Source organism: Nuphar pumila, chromosome 11 (genome assembly GCF_984573655.1).
Source record: "Nuphar pumila chromosome 11, dmNupPumi1.hap1.1, whole genome shotgun sequence".
NCBI classification, from domain to species: domain Eukaryota; kingdom Viridiplantae; phylum Streptophyta; class Magnoliopsida; order Nymphaeales; family Nymphaeaceae; genus Nuphar; species Nuphar pumila.
Window position 1 is genome coordinate 99,605,142 of NC_143259.1, and position 9,749 is coordinate 99,614,890.

Here is a 9,749-nt window from a genome sequence, read left to right on the forward strand (position 1 = left end):
GTGTTGAGGTTGGTATTTGATTGCAAATCAAACCTTTTCTATACTTTTTGGTTAGCCCAAATTAAATAATAAATTTTATTTTGCAAGGTTGGCAGTGATTATTGGTTATCCAAAAACTGTTCTGATCAAATAAAATATGGAAAAAAAAGTTGGGGTTGGAGTTATCTTGTGTTGAGTCAAAGCCTTGGTGGTTTTTAGTCCAAGCTGTTAATTCCTGAGTTGTGCTGAATTCTGACAAATCCAAATGGAACTCACGGGCACAATTCTATTGATCTCTAAGCCTTTTTGTCTCCTAGGAATCCTATGGTATTATTAGGGAAGGCAATCAAAGAGAACAGACTAGGCATCAATGTCACATGGACACTCCAACTTGCCCGTGTCATGTCTCTTGTATGTTACTTTTAGAGCAAAATCACACAAGAACGGTAGGGCTGTCAACGGGTTGAGTCGGGTGAGGGTCGACCAGACCCACCCATATAGCTAATGACCGGGTTCGTGTTTTGCTAGGTCACGAAACTGGAATCCCAAACTCTGACCTCGATAATTTCAGAAATTTATTTTTACTGAAAATACATACAATTAAAAATGTCGGGTTGAGTTAGGTCGGATACCCGGCACAAAAACCGGGCGGAGTCCTCTCTCACATTTTCAAAAATCTTTCCCCAACAATGTCCTACCATGTGATATGTCCACAGTTTTGGCAGCTTTTGTCGGGTCAGATTTGGATCGACCCGAATAATATTCAAGTCAACACCTTTTATGCCCATACCCGGGGATTCGGGTTCCGGTCGGGTTGAGCACCTGGTACAAACCTGACCCATTGACAGCCCTAAAGAATGGTGTGTGTCCTTGTTACAGCTTGGTATGTAGCACTGGACTCAACTGATAGATCAGCCATTGGGTAGGGAACAGTTAGCACCAACTGTAGATGCAGCTGCACTCAGAGACTGAAGTGCTCAATTATTTCATTTTAGAAATGTTAGGTCATTCACAGTCTTTTCATAGGGTACATGTCTCTGTGATTGGGACTTAAAAAGTAACAAACTGTAGACTATGCACTATGGAAGAATGAAGGGCCTAAAGCCCTGGCAAGACTTAAAAAGAGAATCTTAAGACTCCATTTTGACTCAGCTCAACCATCTGCAAGCCTGTAACTTGGACTCAAGTAAATGCCAAAGAAAATGCACTCAACTAGATATATAAAATGTCTACAAATTGTTGAAGTTGAAGAAGAGGGAGGATGAAGTGAAATGTGATTTCACACTTTTAGTGTGCTGCTGCACCTAATCACCCTCAATCTTTGGGATACAACCTATCAGCTGTGGGGCCCAAGGCAATGATGTAGGGGTTCAGGTGCAGCCGCACACTAAAAGTGTGCAATTATATTGCACCTGATCCTCACTCATTGTCGGATCTGCATATTTTACTAGTCTATTACAGATGGCAATTACCATTTTTTGAATGAGCTGCTACTTTAAGTGCATGGCCTAGCACAGCCATTTTTAGCATTTGCCTCACTAGTTACAGCTACCCAATTGATTCGTTATGTTCTAATCAACTACCATTACCACAATCTTTCTGCCTTTGCCTAATTAAGTATGTTTTCTCACATGATTGAAGATGTCTAAATCTAGGTTATTTTTTATCAAATGGCTACTTGATGAGTAGACCTTCAACGTTATGGATGGCAATAATCCTACTTTTCATAAGTCTCTTTTTCATTACTTTTTTTTTGTATGTTGAAATGATTTCCCAAATTTTTTATCACCTTTTTTTAAATAAGATCAACCATTTTCGTAATTAAAATAAGGGAACTCTACAGTGAGAACAAAGCAGGTTTTAGTGAGTGAAATAAACAGGGGAATCGACTCATCAGAATCAAATTGAATCTTCAAAAAAAAACATAAAATGCTAAAAAAAAGTTTTTTGAAAAATAAATAGATAAAGTAAATGATGAACTATAGGGTCCAATCAAACTTTATAATATGCAATTAATGTCTAAACAATCAAATAACCAATAAACATTATAATTTATAGTCAGAAAATCAAAAAATAAAAAGTAAACCTTACAATTATATTGGGTTTTCTGACTATAAATTATAATATTTTCAGAAAATATTATTTATATTGGGTTAAAATTGTGGTATTTTCAGAATATGTATAATTAGAAAATATCTCATGCTTTTAGAATGTATTAACCTTCAAAACGTCCTGGCGTTTTCAAAATATCAACCGCTATTTATGTAGTAGAATTTTTTTTTAATAGGCAAGCTAGGGTTAAGAAGACTCTCCACCAGTTATACAATGGGATTTGAACTTGCTGAAAGTGTACTAGGATCGAGGCAACGAACACTAGAGGGGGGCTGAATAGTGCTTTTAAATATTGTCTGCGGAATATTGAAGGATTTTGCAAATTGAAAAGCAAACACACAAAGAACACAAGATTTTATCCTGGTTCGGTCTATCCCGACCTACATCCAGTCCTCAAGCAAAATCAGCTTGAGATTTTCACTATCAACCTTGTTAACTACAAGATCACACAGACCAAAACCGGTCCCACTTTCAGTAACAACCCTACTGAAAGCAAACAACTCCTTTACACCAAGGAGTCCTTCTTTTATAAAAAATAAGTAACAACTTACAATACAACCTATGAGTCTTTCTTTTGAATGTGAATGAGATGCAATTGGCTTTTGAGGTTGTTGAAATACTCTACTCACGAATTCACTATCTCTCAAAGTGATTTGAGTGAAAAACTGAAGTGAAAATATCAAGTGAGTGAGAAAACAAATACTTGAATGAATAGGAGTGAAAAGCAAGAAGTAAATGATTCAAATCAATTGAATTCTTGTTCTTTTTAGTGTAAAATGCACTTATATTTATAGTTAAAGTTTTCCATACGTTGAGAGTATGAAAGGGTGTCAAAACAGTCCATTTTGAACGATCAAAATGTTTGAAAAAGGAAAAGACACGCCTTTTTGAAGTTTCAGGAAAACGGCAAAATTAGTCGACTGAAACATCAGTTAGTCGACTAATAGTTAGTTATTAGTAGACTGACAGTTATCGTCGGTCGACTGATCTGTTAATCGAGCCGTTTGAAAATCTGAACTTTTGAAACTTAGTCGACTAGAGAAAAATTAGTCGACTAATAATATCATCAGTAGACTGAAAAACCTTTCAGTCGACTGCTGCTAAAATCTTCTGAAAAACAAACATTCTGTCCGGTCGACTGATAAAAGCATTAGTCGACTGCTGCTAAATTTTCATAAAACACATGTTCTGTTCAGTCGACTGATAAAACCATTAGTCGACTGTTGCTAATTTTCCAGAAAACAGACATTCTGTCCAGTCGACTGATAAAACCTTCGGTCGACTAATTTGACAAAAATGACTTTTAGAAAATATGGCGCGAAAGAATTAGTCGACTGATAAGTCTATTGGTCGACTAATAAACATGAAAATTTAAGAAAAGAGTTTTCTAAAAAGATTTTCAAGAGGGTTCTTTTTTGAAAAGTTTTTCTAAAGACTTTTAAGGTGAAATGCAACCTAAATATGCACTCTAAGTAAGGCTCTTACAAGAATCTAAGACTTTTAATGAATTAAACATTTGCACACTAGTCTTCAAAGATTCTTCATCGAATTCTTCAATTTCTTCATAGCCTTAGCTGAAATGCAGTTGATTCCACTTGCTCATCATTAAAACCGTGTACTTGAAGTATCATGTATGGCTTCATTGTCGTAACAATCTCCCCCTTTTTGATAATGACAAACTTAATCAAAGATGAAGCATTTAGATGCATAGATGGAGATTTTACTCCCCCTATCAATATGCTGCAAAACATTAAAAGTTAGCACATTTAAAGCACATATATCACATATTGATTGATTTGCATTTTCATTCATCATTACTTCATGCATTTACAAATGCATTCATTCAAAGCTTACTTTTTCTCTTAATTTCACATCTGTCTTGCAAGATCTCCTGCAATTTCAATGTAATGATATCTTTTATCTTTTTCTCCTCCTTTGTCATAATAAAAAAAAATAAGGGTAGAAATAGCATAAGCAAAATAGAGATATAAGTTTAAAATATTATAACCCATAAAGTATGAAAGTTTAAACAACAAAGATCAGAAAAGTGAGTTAAGCAAATCCTTGATTGAAGTAATCTCTTTCTGAATCGAAGATAGTTGTTGAGTCACATCTTCACGAAAAGTGTGTTGATGCAACTCCAAAGCTTCCAGTCTCTGCATAACTTCATCATTGTCTTGACTTGTAAAAAATTTCTTTCTTTTTGCATGAGATGAAGATGTCGCAGAAGGTGAAGGTTCAGAAATTGATGGTTCAGTAGGATCAGATGGTTCAATTTGATCAACATTTAAAGGAGGCAGATATTTAATTTTCATTCTTTTAAAAATTGTTTTATCAAAGAACTCTTTTTGCTCAATATATTTTTCATTTGTTAAGGGAACTTTGAAATGTCTAAAAATACGAGTTAAAAGACATCCATAAGGAAGAAATGGTTTTTGTTTCCACAAATTTGTAAAATACACATTGGCCCAATTGACAGAAATATTTCCAAATAAAACATAAAGAGCCGTAGATAGATCTGTGGAATAATAATCAAAAGAACCAGTTTTAGGAAGAACATTGTGGGTAAGGATTCGTCCAGCAATGCGTGCACGAGTTTGAAGATTAGTATTTTTGAAAGGAGGGCAGTGAGGTGCGTCTGGAAGAAGAATTTGTTCAAAAACTCTTTCATCATTTAATTCAATAGTGTTGAAAAGAGTGTCTGAAGGTGGAATTTCAAGAATTTCTCCAAGTAGTTTCGAATCAAACTCGATTTTAACATCACGAACAAGAGAGGATAAAACTCCAATTTCATGATTAATTTATAAATTCGTGTAAAACAAGTGAATAAGAAAAGGATAGTGAAGGGTATCTGCACAAGCATCAAAAAGATGTGAAATTCCAGAAAATAATTCTCTTATTTTGTAACGAGAAAACAAGTGAAATAGAACATTTCGGCCTGGTAAAATAGGTAGTGCAGAAATTGATCCAAAAGTATCATACAAAAGAGGATTTCTGAGTAATCTGAGTGAAAATCCATGTCTTGAAGGTGTAGGAAGAGGAGAACCTAAACCTTTTGCAGATGCAGACTTCGTACGAGGCATGGTTAAAAACAAAGTTACCAAAAAATGTCGGCTTCCAAACGATTTCCGGCAGAAGGAGAACGTTGTCCGGCGTTGTGAAATAGAAACAGAAGAGGACACGATGTCTTGAAGGTGTAGGAAGAGGAGAACCTAAACCTTTTGCAGATGCAGACTTCGTACGAGGCATGGTTAAAAACAAAGTTACCAAAAAATGTCGGCTTCCAAACGATTTCCGGCAGAAGGAGAACGTTGTCCGGCGTTGTGAAACAGAAACAGAAGAGGACACGATGGCTGACGGCGAGTGTGAAGTCGGCCACAAGGGGATTTCAGCAATGGCGGAAAATACACTGTCACGGCAAGAGGGTTCCGGCGTGTTTTGAAGATGCGTCAGTTACTGCAAGAGGATTCTGGCGTTTCAAGATCACGGCCAGAAGATTCTGACGTCTCCCTGTCACGGCAAGAGAATCCTGGCGAAGATGGGATCAAACGGCACTCTGAGGATTTTTTGGAAGAGAGAGGCAAAAGAGAAAGAGGGTTTTCGTTTTAAGGGTTTCGTTTTTAAGAAAAAAATGAAAAGGTACGAAATTGAAGTGAAACGATGCCTATTTAAAAAAACGGGTTAAAAAAAATCCAAGGGGTATCGGGTCCCTTCATTTAAAATTTAAAAAAAAAATTAGTCGACTAAAACTTTATCAGTTGACTAAGAATGTGCGACTCATTCTAAAAACATCAGTCGACTAGAAATATATCGGTCGACTAATATGGTGCGATTCATTCTAAAATTTTAAAACATCAGTCGACTAAAACTTTATTGGTTGACTAATATAGGGCGATTTTGAGATTTTGTTCAAAAATCAACACTTTTACAAATCCAAAAATGAGCAAATACCTAGTTCTCTCCTAATTCTCATAAAATCTTCATTTTTAAGAGGTTTAGTGAAGATATCGGCATGTTGTTCTTTAGTGAAAATAAAATTTAACGAAATATCTCCTTTTAAAACATGATCTCTTAAAAAATGATGTTTAACTTCAATATGCTTAGTTCTTGAGTGCTGAACAGGATTTTTCGAAAGATTTATAGCACTAGTGTTATCACAATAAATAGTTGTTGTGGAGAAATTCAAACCAAAATCTTTTAAGGTCTGTTTCATCCATAGTACTTGTGAACATGCTAAACTAGCCGATATATATTCTGCTTCAGTTGTTGAGAGTGACACTGAATTTTGCTTTTTACTAAACCAAGAGACTAAAGAATTTCCTAAGAAATGACAAGTTCCACTAGTACTCTTGCGATTAGATTTACTCCCTGCAAAATCTGCATCACTATATGAAACTAAATCAAAGGAAGATGATTTTGGGTAAAACAAACCGAAATCTGAAGTATCTTTCAAATAACGAAGAATTTGTTTTACTGTAGTTAAATGAGATTTCTTTGGATTAGCTTGAAATCTTGCACACATATAAACACTAAACATAATATCAGGTCGACTAGCAGTTAAGTATAATAGAGATCCGATCATACCTCTGTAGAGCTTAGTATCTACACTTTTACCATTTTCATCTTTATCGAGAGAAGTAGTTGTACTCATAGGATTCCATCTTGATTTCGATGAGTCCATCCCAAATCTCCTGAGAAGTTATTTTGTATGCTTAACCTGATTGATGAAGATTCCTTATTCAGTTTGCTTTATTTGAAGTCCAAGGAAGTAGTTTAATTCGCCCATCAAGCTCATTTCAAACTCTTCCTGCATAGCTTTAGCAAATTCTTGACAAAGAGAATCATTAGTAGAACCAAATATTATGTCATCAACATAAATTTGCATAATAAGAATATCTGAATTAAGATTTTTAATAAATAAAGTGGAGTCTACCCGACCAATGGAAAAACTAGATTGTTCTAAAAAATTTCGTAGTCTTTCATACCACGCTATTGGTGCTTGTTTGAGTCCATACAAAGCTCTTTTCAATTTGTAGACTTTTTCTGGATATTTCTCATTTTCAAAGCCTGGAGGTTGCTCTACATAAACTTCTTTATTGATGTGTCCATTTAAGAATGCACTCTTAACATCAATTTGATATAACTTGAAGTTCATGTAACTAGCAAAAGCAAACAACATTCGAATTGACTTTAATTGAGCCACTGGTGCATAGGTTTCATCAAAATCTATGTCTTCTTCTTGATTATAGCCTTGTGCTACTAGCCTTGCTTTGTTACGAATGACTTCACCATTTTCGTCCAGCTTATTTCGGAAGACCCATCTTGTTCTAATTACTGGATGATCTTTTGGTCTATCAACTAGATCCCAAACATCATTCTTAGTAAATTGGTTAAGTTCTTCAGATATGGCCAAAAGCCAAAATTCATCATCACAAGCCTCATTGATATTCTTTGATTCTAATTTAGATATGAAAGTAACATTTGCAATATATTTTTCTAATTGCCTTCTAGTTTGGACACCACTCTTTATTTCACCAATAACTTGTTCATGTGGATGATTAGGAACTTCTTTCCAAACCGGTTGAAGAGGAATATTTTCTTGAGAAGTACTCTCTATCAAGGGTTCTTCTTGAAGTATTACTTCTTCTCCTTCGCTTAGAGGTATAATCTGCTCACAAATCTCATCAAATGCAACATGTAAAGATTCTTCAATACAAGATGTTCTTTTATTGAAAATACGATAAGCTTTACTTCTAGAAGAATATCCAAGAAATATCAATTCATCTGATTTTGAATCAAACTTATCAAGATTATCTTTGGTATTTAACAAGAAACATTTACTACCAAAAATTTTGAAATATGAGATCTTTGGTATACGATCATAATACAATTCAAAACATGTTTTATGTAAAATTGGTCGAATAAGAACACAGTTCAAAACATAACATGTTGTATTTATTGCTTCAGCCCAAAAGTATTTTGGTAAATCTTTATCTTGAAGCATGGTTCTAGCACATTCTTGCAAAATTCTATTCTTTCTTTCAACAACTCCATTTTGTGGAGCCGCTCTAGGAAAAGCAAAATTGTGAGATATACCATGTAAATCACAAAACTTTAGAAAAGATTCATTTTCAAATTCACCACCATGATCACTACGAATTTTAATTATAGATGTAGATTTTTCATTTGTAATTTTTCTACAAAGTTTAGAAAATTCCGAAAAAGCATCATTTTTGTTTTTTAGAAAAATTACCCATGTAAATCGAGAATAATCATCTACTATAACAAAAGCATACTTGTTACCATTCAAACTTTGAATTCTAGATGGTCCAAATAGATCTAAATGTAAAAGTTCAAGAGGATGTTTTGTTGAAACAATATCTTTTGCTTTAAAAGAACTCTTGATTTGTTTACCCCTTTGGCAAGCATCACATAAGTGATCTTTCTTATATGGTATTCTAGGTAGGCCTCTTACAAGATCATTCTTGGATAACTTTAAAATAATTTTAAAGTTAACATGTCCAAGTCTCTTGTGTCATAACCATTGAATTTCATTTGAAACAATAAGATATTTTTCATTAAAAGTGGGTAATTCATCTAGATATAGTGCATACACATTGTTCCTTCTTTTACCTTTAAAAATGATCTTTTTAGATTAAAAATCAGAAATTAAGCATAAATCATTTTCAAAAGAAACATGAAAACCTTTATCACATAATTGACTAATAGATATTAAATTATGCATTAAACCATCTACTAAAAGAACATTTTCTATCAAGGAAAATTTTGGATTACCAATATTACCAATACCTATTACTTTTCCCTTGTTATTGTCACCAAAGGTGACGGTTCCTCCATCCTTATTTTGGAGGGTGAAAAATAACTCCGGCCTTCCAGTCATATGTTTGGAACAACCGCTGTCCAATATTCATTTGCTCCTTATGTTGTGTACCTGCAACAAAATTAGAAAACAGAGCATTTGACCCCTTTCTATTTTCGAGTCCATGAGAGTTAGTCTTAGGAACCCATATCCATTTGGATTTTGGTTTCCTTTAATAATAAATATTCTTTCTATAAAAGGATTTATCATGTCTAGAATAATCATGTTTATGCATCTAAGCATTATAGTTTCCATGATTAGATGCATTTCTATTAGAACTAGAAAGTTTAGTTCTATGAACAAAAGGTTGAAAATAATGTCTTTGATTTTTCACCACATAGTTTGGTCTATTTTGAGTATCAAAGAAGCTATATCCCAATCCGGTTTTATTAACCGAGCATTTTTTAGAACCAAAAAGTTTTTCTAGATTCTCTTGACCATTTGTGAATTTGGTCACTATAGAAAGAAGATCATTTGATTTTTCTTTAAGACTAGATATTTCTTTTTGTAAGAGATTAGTTCTTGGGCTTGATTTTGAGAAGAGGACAATTTTTCTTGATATGTCCTGCCTTTTTACAGTTAAAGCACTTGACTTCATTGGGATTGGAAGAATCTGCTTTCTTTACCTTTCTTTGAAATCTTCTCTTTTTGATGAATCTTCTGAATTGCCTTGTGATGAGGGCAATATCTCCATCTTCATCTTCTTCTGAATTTTTTGAGTCAGAAGTAGCCTTAAAAGCAAGAGATTTCTTCTTGGGTTCTTCTTCTCGTCTGTCTT